The 17,925-nt window shown below is 40.1% G+C and overlaps 1 protein-coding gene and 1 non-coding gene across 4 annotated transcripts in view; both read left to right on the top strand.

Annotated features, from left to right (window-relative positions):
* The window catches only part of PLCB1 (phospholipase C beta 1), a 735,221-nt gene that overhangs the window by 684,579 nt on the left and 32,717 nt on the right, over nucleotides 1-17,925 (top strand). The gene's annotated exons all lie outside the window — the stretch shown is intronic.
* LOC118154306 (small nucleolar RNA SNORA73 family) lies at nucleotides 2,285-2,489 on the top strand. The gene has a single exon (XR_004744177.1). It is a non-coding gene; the product is annotated as a small nucleolar RNA SNORA73 family (small nucleolar RNA).

Below are 17,925 nucleotides of genomic sequence, written 5' to 3' on the forward strand. Positions count from 1 at the left end.
GCCCAGAGACCCCTTCTTAATCCTCATGAATCCTAGTTAATAATACATATAATAAAGTATTTATATCGACACCTGCAACTTCCTTTGAAATGCGCCCAAAAGGATAAATGATATAGACATATGCTAAAGCAAGTATGGTAAGTGCTACTGGTGGAATCTTTGTGGTAGGTGTATGGGTGTCCACTGTAAAATGCTTTCAACTGTTATATATGTGTAAAGATTTTCATAATAAAATGTTAGGGAAACAAATCCTCCTGGAATATACTTCATGTAAGCCTCTAATTCCCCAGCATTAGCCATAAGCAGAACTGTCTTCAGAAGAGTAAATCATCAGGAAAAGTCTGTGATTCCAAAAGAGTACTGTCCAAGTTTTCTTAGGCATGGCTCGGGGTCAGGCACAAATGTAAGTCCCCATCTCCTCAGTGTGTGCCCACTGACCTCCCCATAACAGTTCTGCCCATTGCCCACTAGGGGATAATTCAGATGAACATCTTCATTCATAGAATATGAGAACTTAGACTTCTTTAAAATCCTTTAAAAGGATTTCTGAGCCCAATCCTTACACACATGCTTTGGTTTTTACTGTCTTTATGTACATCCTCAGTAAAGAGATGCTTTCTGGAATGTTCCATCGATGGATTTGAAGACTTCTCATTGCTTCAGTACAGAAAGCCCTGACATTGCATGCCAGGAAGTAGTCCATGGATTGATCTTTTCCAAAAAAATCAGTCATTTTGACATTTGGATTTCTCATTGATGTGTCTTGTTTCTTTAATTTGATTTAATATTTAAGAATAGAGAATGTAGAACAGACTGTTTAACAACGTATAGATCATTAGGCTTTAAAACCAAAAAGAAAGTACTCGGAATAAAAATTTGCATGACTGAAAGGATTTTGAAATTATTCTTGAAAGCTCCAAAGCACACAGTGGCAGCTTTGGACATGATGGATATTTTTGGCACATAGAGTATCCAGTACCAAAGAGATGATTCTGTCAGAAAATATTATGAAGCCAACCTATGTTTGATAATTACTTCAAATTGTCTACATATATAATCCTAAATCTCTTTTCAAAGTACTTACACTATCAGCGGTCTTTGATTTATAACTACTGGTCCAAGAGATGGCCTATTAATAATATAAAACAGAGTCTTAGCTTCACTGCACGTCATTTGCAGAGGATGTGAGGCTTAAGGCAATATAACAGATGTGTAAGTAGTAATGAGAACTCCTAGAAGTCATAGGATGGGGTTCAAGTCAAAGGAAATAGCAGATGTACCTGGCCTGAGGCAAAGGGACTAGTGAAGGATCAGAATGAAGTCCATTATGATAAAGAGCTGAGACCAAGGGAGAGCATAATGGGGCCAGAGCATGCAAAACCATTGCAAGAACTATCAAGGGCTTGGAGCTTTATCCAGAAGATGAGAGAAGCCATTGAGAGGGCATGCTCCAGTTTTTGTTTTAGCAGAATCTCTTTGAGTGTGATGGGGAAAATGAATTGGTGAGGGGAACCAAGAAACCTATTAGGTGGCTACTCCTATAATCCAAGAAATGGTAATATTCTGCTTTTATGTCTCTGAGAAGAAAACATAGGTAAGGACCACCCAATACACATTTGGTGGGAAAAAAATATTCCCTGGTTAAGGATTAGGAAGACAAAGAAAACAATCAGGACCACTTACTCATTACTTCATTTTCCCTTTATGTATCAGATCAAGTACCCTTTCTAAATGAAGGTAAACTTTATGGATATATTTTTTTAATTTAAGCATCTCATCAGAACCTACTGAATATGAGTCTCCATGTACTAATTGTAGTAAAATCTATCTGAAGGCTGGCATCAGTATGTCTGGGCAGGATGTATATTCTAGCCCAGATTTTGAATAGATGCCTCAGGGAATCCCAGAATCCCTTGAGTTTCAGACATAGCTTTTAGAAGCACACTGATCTTCACAAGTGGAGGCCATCACTGCCATCAGTCTATTACAGCTGCTTAAATTCACAGCACCCTGGACAAGAGGAGAAGGCAACCTTGCTGTTTTATTGGCTCCCACATCTCTCAGCTACATGATGGATAGTCATATTAAGTTTCTCTCAGCTACATGAGGAATAGTCATATCAACTTGACCACATGTTAACTGGTGATCCTTCTTTCTCTCAATACTTATTTTGAAATCACTCTAAATGCCCTGCTCTTATTACTAATTAGATTATTTGGCCTTGGTGTATATTGTTTTGGGGTCATCAGTATGAAAGTCAGGTCATGATAAAATAGTGGGGTCTCCAATGTGGATACACCCAGGAGGTCACTTTCCCCAGGCTGTGTCCAAGTGGCATAAGGGAGCACAGGGCTCTGCCCCCATGATGTACGGTCCCTTTCCATGACATTGGAGATGAAGCTGGGCCTCAAGTGTGCACCTGCATATTCCTGCAACTTCTCAGAGTCCTGTGGACTATGATGGAAGAGATAACCACGCAGGAAACAGCCCTCTAGAGCACCCAATCTGGATCTAAGTTTGTCTTACATGTTTATGAAAAATGTGCTTTGTTTTATTGTATTAATTGATTAATTTTTTAAGAAATTGTGAAGTCCATCACTAAGACCTCAGGCCATACCTTAGATATTGAGATGGTGAATAAATCACAGCAGTTTCTTTTATTGTAATGTGCCTCTTTTTCCTAAAAACTAAGCCCCCAAATATGAAAGTTTATATTGTTACTTATTTATTTATTTATTTATTTTAGAGACAGACTCTCACTCTGTCACCCAGGCTGGAGTGCAGTAGTACAATAGTAGCTCATCGCAGCCTGAAACTCCTGGGCTCAAGCAATCCTCCCACCCCAGCCTCCCAAGTAGCTGGGACTACAGACATATACCACCATGTTATTTATTTTTAAAATAATATTTTAAAATATAACCAGCTAGTCATTTTTAGCTAAATGACTTTTTGAAATGAATTTCACAAATACTTCCCCATTTTCGGTTGAAGGTTAATTTTTTTTTTTTTTTTTTTTTGTACTACTTCTCACGTAGCAGGGCTATCCCATAGGCAGGGTGCCCAGAGTAGTGAAAATTCAATTTTCAAAGGGTTTTTAATGCCAGAATCAGACTATGAATTCACTCATTAGATATTACGTGCCACTGGCATAGGACCTTTTAATAGACATTTTATTGACCTAGAAAAGGTAAGGTCTAAGACTTGAGTGGTTCCACTTCTAACAGCAAAAAAGAAACTTTGGCTGGCTATAATAAAATATAGTGGTATTAAAATTTAAATAGAATAGTTGTTTATACTTACTCAGGAAACTGGAGGGTTATATAGGATATTTCAATAAATTGTGGAACACTTGGTCATGAAAACTGCTCATTATAATGCTTTAAACAAATTAAATTTCATTTAAAAGCTTCAAGCCTCCTGAACGCCAGAGAAAGGTGAAAATACAGTCATGGGACATAGAGACTAGCACCAGGAAAAACAGCCCGAAATTCTGAACTTGAATCTCTTTACATGTCCTTGTGCTGCTTAACAGATTACTTAAGAGATGACCTAGATAACATTTAAAAAATTTGAGTGCAAAGTGCAATGTGTTGCCTTTGCGTGGATTAGAGCACATGATAACTCTTGAGCCAGATTGTAAGAATCCCTATCATAAGATTATGAGAAATGAGAGAAAAGCATCAGAATCGAGAGCCTGACCCACAGCTGACTCCCTTGTCTTAAAAAAACGCTTGGTCTTGCTTTTAGCACATGGCTTCCTGAAAAATATCATTACTATAGTAAGCAACTGTTTAAAACTTTACTTATTAATTTCAATTAGCTTGAGTCCTTAGGGAACTGGAGGTTTAGTTGTCGTGATGACAAAGGCCCACATACCTCACAAAGTGCCCCCATGTTGGCATCTAGACAACAACCTTGAAGATTGTCATTGTGGAATCATGGTAAAATCCAATTTTTTATCTGACCATTATGAGTTGAGTGGTGGTCCCCCAAAACACATGTCATTATCCTATTTTCTGGAACCTGTGAATGTTCCCTTCTTTGGAAAAGAGATATTTAAAGATGTTATTAAGGTATGGATTTTGCAATGAGCAGATTATCTTGGGTCTTCCATGTGAGCCCTAAATCCAATGATGTGTGTATTAATCTGTTCTCATGCTGCTAACAAAGACATACCAGAGACTGGGTAATTTACAAGAAAAAGAGGTTTAATGGACTCCTAGTTCCACATGGCTGGGGAGGCCTCGCAATCACAGTGAAAGGCAAAGGAGGAGCATAGGTATGTCTTATACGGTGACAGGCAAAAGAGCATGTGCATGGGAACTGCCCTTTATAAAAGCATCAGATCTCATGGGACTTATTCCCAGCATGGGCAAAACCCACCCCCATGATTCAATTACCTCCCACTGGGTCCCTCCCATTACACATGGGGATTATGGAAGCTACTATTTAAGATGAGATTTGGATGGAGACACATCCAAACCAAATCAATGTATGTCCTTAGAAGAGTGATGTGGGGAGAGATTTCACACAGAAAGAAAAGGAGGAGGTGGCAATGTGTCCACAGAGGAAGAGATTGGAGTGGTGCAGGCTCAGATCAATGAATGATGACAGCTACTAGAAAGTGGAAGAAGCAAGGAACTGATTCTCCCAAAGGAATGTGGCCCTGCTGACATGTTGATGTCAGACTTCTGGCCTCCAGAACTGTGAAAGAATATACTTCTGTTGTTTTAAGCCACTCAATTTTTGGTAAGTCAGTATAGCAGCCATACAAAACTAATACACTAACAATGAATTCTGTTTCCTCCATTTATTAGTACCTTCCTTAATGTCTGCTTTTCCCAGGTGAGGTAACTGAAAGGTCTTTTTCCCTTCCATGCTCTTGCACATCCTTCTGGAATATTCTCTGTGGCAGTTACGCAGACCATTACAACCACATTTCTTATGAGTTGTGTGTGTGAAATCTGCAAAGCTCAGAAAAAAAGTATCAGAACAAAATGTCTTTCTTTTCAAGTTTATTCATTCAACAAATATTTATGGAGTATATACTATGTTCCAGGCATTGTTCTTCATGCTTGAGAAGTCCAGGGTAGTGAGGGGAAAGATGAACAAAAATCCCTACTCCCATTAAGTTTTCATAGGCAAGCAATACATTAAATAAAGAGGTAAAGTTATAGCATGTTGGGTGGTAGTAAAAACTGCAGAGAATTAAGAAAGAAAGAGGGATAGGGAATAGTTTTCTGTTTTAATAGGATGGTTATGGAAGACTTTACTGAGAAGGTGACCTCCAGAAAGGAGATATATTAGTCAGAGTTCCCCTGAGAAATTGAGCCGATAGGAGATATTCATGCATGCATATGTAGGTGTATGAGGTATATGGCAAGGGAATTTGTCCATGTGATTATGGAGGCTGGGAAGTCCAAAATCTGCAGAGCAGATGTCCCAGTCTGAGTCCAAAAGCCACAGGCTTCTGGTCACCACAGTGGGTCATGCCTATAATCCCAGCACTTTGGGAAGCCAAGGCTGGCAAATCACTTGAAGTCAGGAGTTTCAAGACCAGCCTGGCCAGCATGGTGAAACCCTGCCTCTACTAAAAATACAAAAATTATCTGGGCGTCGTGGTGCTACCTGTCATCTCAGCTACTTGGGAGGCTGAGACATGAGAATTGCTTGAACCTGGGAGGCAGAGGTTGCAGTGAGCCAAGACCTAACCACTGCACTCCAACCTGGGTGATAGACTGTCTCAAAAAAAAAAAAAAAAAAGCCACAGGCTGCTGTAGAATCAAAAAGAACCAATGTCTTAGTTCAGAGGCCATCAGGCAGAAGAATTCTTTCTTACTTAGGGGAAAGTTAACCTTTTGCCCTATTCAGGCCTTCAACTGATTGGATGAGGCCCACCTACTTTAGGGAGGGTAATCTCCTTTGCCCACGCTACTGATTTAAATGTTAATCTCATCTAAAACACCCTCTCAGAAACATCCATAATAACAGTTCATCAAATATCTGAGCACTCTGTGACCCAGCTAAGTTGATACATAAAATTAACCATCACAGAGAGGAGTTGAGTGAGTCATGAGGTATCTGTGGGAAGAGCTTTCTAGGAAGAGCATATTTCAAGAGCAAAGGGCCTGGCTTGGTGAACAATAAGGCAGTAAGTGCAAGAGGTACTGAGAGCCCCAGGAGCTGAGTAGCAGATGGCTTCAGAGCGCCCTTGTGGTGAGGCTGGTAGCAGGCCTGACTGACCATGGACGTGGCTTTTTCCCTGATTTTGGTTGCTTTGTTAGACCTATTTTAGGATCTCCACCTTTGTCACATTCTTTCCTTTTCATGAGTATTTTTTTTACAGTTATACTCATGAAACCTTATTTTAGGTCCCTAACCACAGGTTTTAGCAATCTATGCTCTAGAAAAAGTGTATCAACCAATTCTGTTATGACTTATTTATAGCAATCTGCTCATTCACAAAACAAAGAATTCCAGGCATATCATATGTTACTAGCCTATCCTGAGTATTGATGGTTCAAATTCATTTGTGGACTCTTGAGTAGGGTTATCTGTCTATAATGACAATGCACCTACATACAGGCTTGCTGTAGAACCCGCTTATGAGAGTTTATGTTTTATAAACTGCATAATAGGTTTAATAGTTTCTCCCTACATATTTAATGATTCCCACCTCAGAGGGCACAGGAAATGGTCCATAGCGGGTGGCTTTAACTTAAAATGACTGACAAGGCATCTGTGTCAGTGAGCTTTGGCTGCATAACAAACTACTTCAAAACTTAGTGACTTGAAAGCAAGTCACTGTTGAGACAATAACCATAGATCACAAGTCTATGGGTCAGCTGGCCCTTTCTGCTGATCCGCATTGGGTTACATTGATCCCAGCTGGTCTTAGGTAGATGTCTCTGTTCAGCCAGCAGATCAACTAATATCTGGCTGGTGGAGGATGGTCTTACCTACCTGTCTGGCAGCTGGCTGGCTAGCAGTTGGAACAGCAGGAGTGATTGGGTCCTGTGTCTCTCATCTTCTAGTAGGCTAATCAAAGATTGTTCAAAAGCAGGGGCATACAGACTTCTTATGGCCTAGGCCCAAAACCGGCATATTGTCACTTTTACCACATTTTACTGTTGAAAGCAAATCCCAAGACTCACCCAGATTCGGATGAGAAAGAATTAGACTCTAAGTCTTGATAGGAGGAGCTGAAAAATAACAGTGGCCATTTTAAAAAATCTATACATAATATAATTAATTGTATGTGTTAACTCAACTGGTCCACAGGGTGCCCGTTCATTTAGTCTGAGTCTGATGGCCTGAGAATGAGGAGAGCTGATGGGGTATTACACACACACACACACACACACACACACCCTATTTATTCTGTCTCCTAGAGAACCACAGATTTTTGTCCCAAGAGTGATTCTAGAGGAAGAGAATTGTAAGGATGAGTTTCTTGAACTCCTTTTGAGGTTTCTGGCATTGGCTCTTTCGTCTGATTAGGTTTAACGATGCTAATAACACTGTTTTCATTAATAAAGAGGGCACTGATAGATAGTTCCTGGTGTCTAGATTCGGCAGATCCAGTGACACATTATTATGTGTCATGTCCCAGTAAAGCCTGGAAGTAAATATTAACACCATTGCCATCACCCACCAACACATGCTCCTACAAGTGAGGAAACAGAGACCTCAAAGCAGGTAAGTGACTGGTCACAAAAATTCACAGGTAATAAAGCCAGGCATCAAACATTATCACAGCATGCTAGAAAGCCTATCTACTTTTGATTTTTCAGTTACATTTTTTTTTTTGTAATTCTAAGAGAAAAAAAAGGCTTGGCCGGTGTGGTGGCTCATGCCTGTAATCCCAGTACTTTGAAAGGCTGAGACAGGTGGATCACTTTAGGTCAGGAGTTTGAGACCAGCCTGGCCAACATGGCAAAATCCTGTCTCTACTAAAAAATATAAAACTTAGCCGGGTGTGATGACAGGCACCTGTAATCCCAGTTACTTGGGAGGCTGAGGCAGGAGAATCACTTGAACCCAGGAGGCAGAGGTTGCAGTGAGCCGAGATCGCGCCATTGCACTCCAGTCTGGGTAACAAGAGCAAAACTCCGTCTCAAAAAAAAAAAAGAAAAAGAAAACAAAGAGTTAGGTCTCCGGGAGGCCTGGAAAAGGTGGGATGTCTGCAGAGGGGCGGGCTTGAGCAAATTGTCTCAGAACAAGCTGTGGATTCTCTCTTCTCAAGTTTCAGACTTTCCTAACTTCACTTTGGCCTGCATGCTTTTCTTTTGGAGGCAATAACCTCATAAATGCCGTAAAAGGAAGTTCAACACAGAACCCTCCAGTGATTTCATTTTCTCTTTTAATTTGGCAGAGACCCCTTTAAGATTGAGTGTCATCGAGAATAATGTAATCTGAGCTATCTATTGTACTAAATGACTTCTCGCCTCTTTTTAAATTTGAAATCAGTATTTATTTATTTATTTACTTACTTACTTACTTAGAGATGGGGTTTCATTTTTGTCACCCGGGCTGGAGTGCAATGGCGCGATCTCAGCTCACTGCAACCTCTGCCTCCTGGGTTCAAGCGATTCTCCCGCCTCAGTCTCCAGAGTGGCTGGGATTACAGGCGCCTGCCACCACACCCAACTAATTTTTGCATTTTTAGTAGAGAGTGTTTTACCATATCAGCCATGCTGGTCTCAAACTCCTGGACTGAGGTGCTCTGCCCACCTTGGCCTCCCAAACTGCTGGGATTACAGGCGTGAGCCACCATGCCCACCATCAGCTTTTATTTTACATGCATTCATAGCATCCTGCAACAATAACTTTAAAAAAAATAAGACATTAGCATTTTCTATCATTGCAACCTATATAGAGAGGCAGCCTGGTGTTATCCTACAAGGCAGTTTCTTAAAATGTGTGAGTAATGGCTATTAAGCCATTTTATGGAGTCATTTCTAAAACAATACTCTTTGTCACTGTTACCGTAATTACCTTTAGCCATGGCCATATTTTAAAGAACAGAAGGCTTTATTGTGACTTGTAAATACAGACAAATTATTTTTCCCCTTGCAGGAATCACGAGGCTAATTTGTTTGCCTTTTTCCTTCTGAAACAGATCTTTATTAAAAAGAAATCAGTACCATCATTGTGATTGAGATCAACAGCTCTCATTTCTGTGTTCTGTTGAATCTCAAGTCTTTTCTGCCTTCCTACCCCTCTCTTTCCAGAAGACAAATCCTTTTGCTGGCAAGGGGTATATGTGTGCATGCAACTCCTGACTTATAATCTCCACTCTTACACTTGTGCTGATTGATATTAAAATTAGACGTCCAAGATGCTAATGAAGAAAATAAGCTCTGAACCACGCAGGTCACAGTTTCTGTTGGTTGTATTTGTGTCAGGGGCTATCAGACTCTGCAGTTTCAAATTTAAGTTCTCAATCGACTCCAAGCACATGTCCTTGATGTGTGATTCACCCCTATGGTATCATCATGGAGTCTTTTTATTGAAATGTTGAACTTGTTTGGAGGGGCCTTACTTCTTTAGCTTTGGGCAAAAACTAGTCTTTTGATGTGTTCTCTGTTTGTGGATAAGAGAGTAAATGGAAATAAGATATTAACATTGCCCAAGCCCTATTATAGTTAATATTAATAACCTTTGCCTATAGGTTTGAAAACACCTTGGCTTATGTTTATTAAGATTATTAACTGTAATAAACTTTGGATGAAACAAGGAAATGATGACATCAGTGTAAAATTGAATGAGATTTGACTACTATACATGCCATGCTTTACAATCGTTTAAAAGTCTGGAGAGAATGGTCAGAACCATCTAATGCAAGCCCAGGGATAAGCAAACAATCAGTAAAAATGCTCACATAGAAAGTGCATGATATTTGATATGAATTTTTATTGTTTAATCAATATTGGTGGCTTTTGTCAACCTTTTAGCAAATAAACAGTTTATTATTATTAGAGCTTCTTGGTAATGGTTACAGATTTTGTCTGTAGGTCTAGTCTTACAGTTTACTCAGAAGTGTGGTTTTCAAACACATAAAGTACTTCATGGCAATGCAAAATCTTTTGAAGCGTTTTGTACTATTATTTGGTTTTGAACTTAAAAGATCATGAGGATTCTGTACATAATCGGTTTTATTCATGGGCATGATAGTTAAATGATTTGGCAATAAAAACAGGCAAAAATATAAAAGAGAAAAATTATTAGGTTGGTGCAAAAGTAATTGCGGTCTTTGCAACTGAAAGTAATGGCAAAAATCACAATTAGTTTTGTACCAACTTAATATATGTTTGGATATATATTCATTAATTGATGTTAACTTACACATTAAGTTTTTAAAATATTAGAAAACATACAAAATCTACTGAGATGAAAATGAGCATTTGAATATGAAGAATGGCAATCTTTGACTCATTTAGTTTTACCAAACTGTAAATAAATCATGACCTGGTCACATCACCTAAACAAAAATTTTGTGGAATTTTACACTATAAATATACGGAACCCCTGTAACATTTCGTAATGTTTGTAACATTTGTAACTGCCTGTAAGGTAGTAAGTATTTCAAGGTTAGGATCCCTGCCTTTGGCAAATTTTATTTTTCTGAAAATTAAAGTTGGGCATTGGCAACCCAATACCTTTTACTTAACTAGAACAAAATTAAATATCAGAGCCAGAAATCTGTGGCAGTGGTATCCAAACTTTTCCACTTCATGCCCCTCAAAATTAGGCACTCACAGTTCCCGCCATAGGCATATTCACTTATTTATGTATATAGGCATTACTAGACTAACACATACGTTCATTATAAATGAAGATATAATATATATTTTTAAATTGTGATAAAATATAAATAAGGAAAAAGGATAAAGATGAAAATGATGTTTTATTTTTTAATAAAATAAAATAGAGTCCATGTGTTTGAATAGACTTCATTCTTTTCTTTTTTTTTTTTTTTTTTCTTTTGAGACGGAGTTTCACTCTGTCTCCCAGGCTGGAGTGCCGTGGCGTGGTCTTGGCGAGGTCTGGGTTCACTGCAACCTCCACCTCCCTGGTTCAAGCGATTCTCCTGCCTCAGCCTCCCAAGTAGCTGGGATTATAGGCACCAGCCACCACACCTAGCTAATTGTTTGTAATTTTAGTAGAGGCAGGTTTTCGCCATGTTGGCAGGGCTGGTCTCTAACTCCTGACCTTGTTATCAACCGGCCTCCACCTCCCAAAGCTCAGGGATTATAGCGTGAGCCACCGTGCAGCGCAGCCATTATTTTCAAAACTCCTCACTTAACACTTTGATAGAGGAATCCAAAACTCTGATCTTAAGTTTAGATTTTCTTTTTCATGCTTGGTTTTAATGACTGTCACTCCTGGGGAAAATTTAAAAAAAAGATTCCTCACACAGATTTGAAGATTAAAATGGAAGACGTGCATCTTTTGCAGAGGCTACTGCGTCATTATACTCCTTTTACTCATTCCCATCCACCAGTTGTAAAGGTTTGACTTTCTGATGGATGCTTAATTTGTAAGTGCCTGCTTATTACAATGGCTTGCCACTTTCATTAACATGCCATACACTAAGGCAAGGCTCACTGTTAGCTGTAGAGAAAGTAAAGACATATTTCAAATAGTCTTCTCCATAAAGTTACTTTTTAAATGGATTTTCTTACAATATCTAATTGCTTTCACCTCAGTATGTAGGAAAGGAGAAAACGTCAAACTCTGCGATTCTCCTTTTGTTTGCCATTGGCACAATTGCTAATGTGGTTTATCTCCACGTCTTTGCAGGGTTTAGTCCATTTGGTGAGGGTTTTTTTTGGTTAAAATAGATAAGGTAGCCTGTAAATCCATTTGACTGGTGTATGTGTGCATTGAATGAATGTGTTGAAGTGAGCTAAAAAGTCATTATATAAGCCAGGGCACTGCTATCCAAGCTCTTGAACATATGGGAGAGGCCAGATGCCGTGGCTCATGCCTGTAATATTAATGCTTTGGGAGGCCGAGTCAGGAGGATCACTTTAATACAGGAGTTCAAGGCCACTTTGAGCTATGATCAGACCACTGCACTCCAGCCTGGGTGACAAAGCAATACCTGGTCTCAAAAAAACAGGGGGGAAAAAGATATGGTGCCCTCTTCTTTCCTTAGAAGGCTTCAAGTCCTGTAAGTCACTCACAACCTTTTAGCAAACTAACATGGTGCCAGTGTCAACACTGATAATAGGTCTGAGTAAAGCTAATTTTCCTTACAAGTGAAATTCTAGTACTCTTTTCCCAGATTCCAATAGATTAGATCATCTTTCCTTTTATCTCCTGAACATATGCATGCATCTTTAGAGACTGCATTTTCCTTCTCAATTAAACAGATCATGAGTTCTTTTGGCAACTAGGGTGTTCTGGTATTTTGGAGGCAGGAAAGATACAGGAAGTTTTCGTGTTATAAGTACTCTCTTTGAACATATCTAAGCATATTAGATCTGTTAACTTTTGCCTCATATAGTTTGAAGGTATAATTATTGGGTGTATGAATTTTTAGTATTGTTTCTCAAATACATTGATCTCTTTATTATGAAATGTCCTTTCTGTGTTTTCTTGCCTTAAAGTAATCCCATTTGATACAGTAGCCACTAGCCATTGCCTATTTAAATTTAAATTAATTAAAGAAAAATTTAAAAATTCAGCCCTTGCTTTGTGCTAGTCACATTTTAATTGCTGATGAATAGCCACATGTGGCTATTGGTTAGCTTATGCTCAGAGAACATTTCCATCATCACAGAAGGTTCTGTTGGGTCAGGTTGCCTTAACGCTGCTTGCCTGCCTTCCTTCCTTCCTTCCTTCCTTCCTTCCTTCCTTCCTTCCTTCCTTCCTTCCTTCCCTCCCTCCCTCCCTCCCTCCTTTCTCTCTTTCTCTCTCCCTCTCTCTCTCCCTGCTGCCTTCTCTCTCTTTTCCTTCCTTCTTTCCTTCCTTCCTTCCTTCCTTCCTTCCTTCCTTCCTTCCTTCCTTCCTTCCTCCCTCCCTCCCTCCCTCCCTCCCTTTCTTCCTTCCTTCCTTTCTTTCTTTCTCTTTCTTTCTTTCTTTTCTTTTTTCTCTCTCTCTTTCTCTCTTTCTTTCTTTTTGAGATGGAGTCTCACTCTGTTGCCCAGGCTAGAGTGCAGTGGCACAATCTTGGCTCACTGCAACCTCTGCCTCCCAAGTTCAAGCTATTCTCCTGCCTCAGCCTCCCAAGTAGCTTGGATTACAGGTATGCACCACCTCACCTGGCTAATTTTTTTGTATTTTTACTAGAGATAGGGGTTTCACCATGTTGGTCAGGTTGGTTTTGAACTCCTGACCTCAGCTGATCCACCCGCCTCAGCCTCCCAAAGTGCTGAGATTACAGGTGAGAGCCACTGTGCCCAGTCATATTTCTTTCTAATGAACTTAATCGCATATGTTGCCCAGATAAAAGAAGTTTACTCTGAAACTATAATTTGCTCAACTTCCATCCAAGTCAACTATCTTTCCATTATGCTAGGGCTTTTCAAGTCCTCTTCTCATCAGCCTAGTTGGATTATAATGACAAGAGCATCATCAAGATTAAAAATAAGTGCTGAGGGGAAAAAATCTGTGAATATGTGAAGCAACAGGGGACATGACCTTTCTGAGGTCCTCAATGGACAGTATGGGGAGACAAGGACATTTTAATAATTTTTTGAAGAAATGAGAAAGGGTTTCTCTTCTATTTCACCTTTCAAAAGGTAGAACATGACTGAAAGGTCATGTTTGACTAATGGGGACACATTGGAAGACACATTGGAGGGTTTTAGGAGGTCTATGCCAGAAACCTGGGACAAAGACTAAATATATTTCTTATATCACATGTGGGTTCCCCAGCATTAGAGAGGCCGTGTCTCCATGTGCAGGAGCCATAGTCTTGTGAACTAGACTACTCACCCCATGAGGAGTGTGTGGATGAAGGTAGGCTGGGGGCCCATGAGGGCCCAAGGAGTGGGTCTCTCTTGACAACATCTGGACGTCCAGGATGAGGCCTGAGAGTCTCTTTGTAGCAGGTTCCCCTCAGTGATTCTGATGTAAATTGTCCACAGGGTACACTTAGAAAGAAAAACTCTGCAGAAAGATCAAAGCTAAAAAAAAAAAAAAAAGATAGCTCTCCTCTTTTCTCTTTTCTGCCTAACAGTTCTCAGTTCTAGTCAGAGCCTGGAAGCTACACTTGGAATTTCAAACAAGAAATTTGTCATGCTTTTCTAAATGAATTGTATTTTGGGGGCTTGGAAGCCAAACACTTAGAATCTGCAGTTTGTCCTGGGAGAGAATGGCTGCAGGCTTTCAGAACATGGGAGGTAAATTTAGGCTGGCTGCACTCTCTGCTTCTCAAAGCTCTTTCTGCTAGAATTCTATTGTTATATGCGGTCTTAGAAATAGAAGAGAAGCCAAACACTCCAGTGGGCATTGCTTCCATCTGGGTTTACCCTGTAAAGTAAATCCTGCCTTTGCTTCAGGATTTTGAATAATGAATGATTACATTGGTTGAGTTTTTACTACCTACCCAAGCACTGAGCTGTCTTCTGTAATCACCCACAGTATCTATGATGCCAGCTCCATCATTCTCACTTTATGCAAGACAACTGAGATGCAGAGAATGGCCACTGGCCCAAGCTCATACAACTATTCACTGACAGATTTAAGAACCAAGTAGGGCTGAGCACAGTGGCTCACCCCTGTGATCCCAGCACTTTGAGAGGCCTAGGTGGCCAGATCACAAGGTCAAGAGATTGAGACCATCCTGGTCAACATAGTGAAACCAAGTCTCTACTAAAAATACAAGAATTAGCTGGGTGTAGTGGCGTGCCTGTAACCCAGCTACTCGGGAGGCTGAGGCAGGAAAATTGCTTGAATCTGGGAGATGGAGGTTGCAGTGAGCTGAGATGGCACCACTGCACTCCAGCCTGGCACCAGAGCGAGACTCTGTCTTAAAAAAAAGAATCAAGCAGCCCGACCCTAGAACTCATATGCTCTAAATTACTACTCTGAACTACCTCTTTAAAACACATGAGTAGAAATGTGCCGCAGATTTCAATTTAGAGCTATGTGACTCCCAGCAGATTTCTTTTTTCTTGAACAAAGGAGATGACACTATGAATGTTAATGTTTGTCATAGCCAGAGCAGACACCCTTTAGCTTTTGGGCAAACTAAAATTCTCAAAAACACCCACAGGCACAACATTTTCTAATCATGTTTCAGAGCCGGGCAGTGTGTTCATGCATGTAAGAGGCTGTATAAATGTATATAGTAGCACCAATAGTGCTCATGAATTATGGATGGAGAGGAACATTCAGAAGCCAAACATTCCTGAGGAGGCAGACCAGGCTCCCTTTACTTGGTTAGGAAAAGATAAAAGACTAAACATCCCAAGGCAGTTGACTGGTGATTCTCATTCTAACATCTGAAAAAAGAGGAATAAAGTTGCAATGGTTTGAATATGTGTGTCCCTTCAAAATTCATTCTGAAATGTAATCCCTAGTAAAATAGTATGAAGTGGGCACTTTAGGAGGTGATTAGGTCATGAGGGCCCTGCCTCCATGAATGGGGCTAGTGCCCTTATAAAAGGGCATGAGGGTGCCTGTTTTGCCCTTTTTGCCCTTCTGCCATGTGAGGACACAGCAAAAAGGTACTATCTTGGAAGCAGGAGATCAGCCCTCACCAGACACCAAATCTTCTGGTGCCATGATCTTGGAATTCCCAGCCTCCAGAACTATGAGAAATAAATTTCTATTATTTATAAATTATCTGGTCTAAGATATTTTGTTACAGCAGCAGAAATGGACTGAGACAGCAGCCTATTTCAGAAGCCCATCTCTGTTGCTCCTTAAGCCAGAGATTGCAACCTGGTTGAATAATACACAACCACGATTTATTGTACTCACACATTGTTATAATGTTTTTTCCTTACTATTCTTTTGTTTTCTTGTTAAACAGGATGCTAACTTTAAAAATAAGGAGATATATCCTTTAAAAATGTTTGCATGCTTTATTTGAAGTATTGGAAGACCTGGCCGCACTGGGTCCATGTTCCAGTGAACTTGGCAGCAATTAGCTGAACCTGAGGAGTGGAATCCCCTATCAGTGCTCGCCTTAGTCACAGTCACCATCACTCTTTGTTACCTTATACTCACATACCACCACTGATTGACATCAGCGCTTTTCACTCTTTTTCTTTACCTCTCCACCTCTTAAAGTCATTTGCAGTTAATAACTGCTAATTTCCTGTTATTCAAGGTCCGTAGCAATTTATGATACATATGTTTGTTTATGTAAACTTGCTTCAGTGGGCCACACTAACCTAGGAGGCAGTCATTGCCTGAAGATTCATACTGGGCTGCAAAACTAACCCTGAGTGTCTACCCAACTTTCAGTTCAAAGTGCCTTATCCTGTATGGCAGTGAGTTACTTTTTGCATGCCAGCTCCATCATATGGTAGCAGATGCCTGGGACTTCTTGTTGATAAGGATTCCAAGGCTCTCTAGATGGCCTGGAAGTACCAGTAAGATTGATTAGTGATATCTGCCATGGTCACCCCAGCTGCTGCTATCCATCAGAAGTCATCAGCCCTGTGCTTCCATCTCCATTTCTTTCTTTTTTTTTTTTTTTTTTTTTTTCTATTTTGCGTTTCTTCTCTGCCTCCTACTTATTCTGTCATTTCAGCCACATCTGGGGTTACTAAATGTCATTTCTAAATTGAAGCTACTGACATTAATGAATATCTTTTCGTTGGGTCTCCGGAAAGAAGGATCCATCATTTTTCTAACCCCTAATTAAAGAACCTGAGAAAATTGTTCAGTTACAAAGTGTTTCTTTTCATCAACAACAAAGCAATCCTCCAGGACAGAGCTGAGGAAACCCAATTCTGTCTAACCCAGCCTGAGTCTAATGACAGCAGCTACTCTGGGTTACCTATTCCTGATATTCCAGGACTGACATCAGGACCCCGGTCCCAAGAAGTGGAGGAGTGCAGAAGTCCTGCTAGCCATATCCCATTCTCCTTAGGATGGGCCTGTGGCTCTGGAAATCTGCTCTTCTAACCTTTCCTTTGTCCACAGAAGCCACATCAGAAGAGGGTCAGTCACAGACAAGGGGCACACAGTGAATAAGGAGGCACTTACTTATCGGATTCATTGGCTTAGTGTGAAAAGGCTCACTTTTACATCCTAAGATTGGAAAGTGCCAGAGGTCCCCACAAATCTTCAAAAGCACAGTTCGCTCTCCAGTTTTCTCAACTCTTTCCTGGTCATAGCATTCATTGTTTTCTTATAATATTTGCCAACCATCTGACCTCACCAATGCTAGATCCTTCAGGCAACAGAAGCACAGTATAGCAGAATGATCACACCCAACAGCCCCTGGCTAGCTCCAGGTGTCATGAAGTGACCTCTCATTTTGTCACTGCCCCTGAGTGGTGGCCAAAGTCACATTATGACTGTTTACAGTGTGGCAGTCCCCATGACCATGGGGGCCATGAGGGTCAGCCAGGTCAGGTGAGTGTCACCCACCTGGTAAGTGGAAGCAACTCTAAAAACAACTTCCACCAAATGCATAAATTACAGATGACAGGAAAACACAAGTGCATACTGAAGTTTCTAAAAATGGCTTATCACAAAATAAAAAAACAAGTATTTATCTAAGGATCTTGGGGCACATAAGGAAATAAATCCAATTGTTTGCTCATGACAATTAGTTATAAATAAAACAAAATAGATTATTAGTCCATATGAGATAGCCTCAGAAAAAAATTAAATATCTGGATCAAAAGCTCGCAGCTTGACGACTTTTTACAGGATTTATGAAATTAACACTTATGTCAAGATACAAAACATTATCAACACCCCAGAAGCTTCCCTCATGCTCCAACCCAA

Source organism: Callithrix jacchus, chromosome 5 (assembly GCF_049354715.1).
Source record: "Callithrix jacchus isolate 240 chromosome 5, calJac240_pri, whole genome shotgun sequence".
In the NCBI taxonomy this organism is placed as follows: domain Eukaryota; kingdom Metazoa; phylum Chordata; class Mammalia; order Primates; family Cebidae; genus Callithrix; species Callithrix jacchus.